Source organism: Pterocles gutturalis, unplaced genomic scaffold (assembly GCF_000699245.1).
Source record: "Pterocles gutturalis isolate BGI_N339 unplaced genomic scaffold, ASM69924v1 scaffold53043, whole genome shotgun sequence".
Classification (NCBI taxonomy): Eukaryota; Metazoa; Chordata; class Aves; order Pterocliformes; family Pteroclidae; genus Pterocles; species Pterocles gutturalis.
In genome coordinates this window covers 1-1,424 of record NW_010120007.1, presented here as the reverse complement: position 1 = coordinate 1,424, position 1,424 = coordinate 1, and positions in this window count along the sequence as shown.

Here is a 1,424-nt window from a genome sequence, read left to right as displayed (position 1 = left end):
CCCCCACTCTCCCCCAAATACCTCTCACTGGAGATGCAGATGCCAGTATAAGAAAGGTAAACCTACTGACAGTAGAATTTGCTTTCCTCATTTTTTAAGACGTATAAACATATATACAGATTCATACACACAGATCCTTAAAGGCAGTACATGCATCCAAGAGGTCCAAAACTCCAGTGAAATGATAAATGTATACAATAAAGTGTTCAAACCATTGTTCTAGGCCAAAAAGTGTCAAAATTGTGAACAAGTTCTTCAAAACATTTTAAAAAAATATCATTAGACTATAACCAGGTACTGCTTTAAAAGACAACTGCCCATCAAAAACTACAGCTAGTCATGCAAGTTCATTAGGCAGGCACAGATAATCAATAAACTGCAAAGACAGAAGTCCATGGAACACTATTATAGTTACTAGACAAGCAATGAACTGAAAACTTGACACAAGACAGAAAAAAAATGAACTCACTGCACAAAAGAGCAATAAGCTTCTGATGAAATAAGCAATTTAAAACCACTAGGTTTGGACATCCTTATTTACCATGGCAATTATATTTAAAGATACCTAACTTTATTAAAAGCCAGTTGTATTTATAACCTGTTTTTTTACTGTTAGGATTTAACACTCACATAAACAAATATGATACAAATATTAGTACATGTAACAAAAATGTAACAGCTGTAGTGAAAACAGCCAAAAGAGATCTGTAGAAGTGCACCTTAAAGATGCTCAGAAATCAATACTACAGAAAATCACGCCCAATGCAGATGCAATAAGATTTAGAGTTACTGAAAACCCATTCATTTCTTCAGAGGCAATTCACCTGTTCCACTCTTAATGTCAAGTGAGCTTTCCAATTCTTTGGATTGGCTTAAAATAACTGAAACCAAATCACTAACATGAAATTGGTGGTGATTTAAATAGCGAGGACATCTACATAAAGCAGAAAGTTCTCAGACTAGCCTTGCCTGCCATTGTTCCATAATGGTATTATCAGTGAATTATTTTTTTTTTCTTCCAGTTTAATAGCTGCACTTTAAACGAACAGGGAAGTTATACTATTTACACAACACACTATATAGTGAGCACCCACATTATATTTTTCAGACAACTTCGCATGCAGGCACATAACTTTGCATCATGCTGTAGAAGAGCATGACACTCACACTTTCATCAGGACTGTGAGCAACTGTATTTTTATGGAGTCCTGAATTTGTTTCAGCAGTGAAGAAGCAACAACCAAAGCTGAAACTGAACCTGAAACTTTTAAAGAGCCAAAGTATAAACGAACTTCCCTCAAAAACAAAATAACCAGCCAACACTACCCCTCTGCCGTGAGATGGTATAAGCTCCGCCTAGGGAAGGCCAACACTGCCTTCACACACCAGTCAGAAGTTCACACCCCCGAGCCGCGATGGGTGCG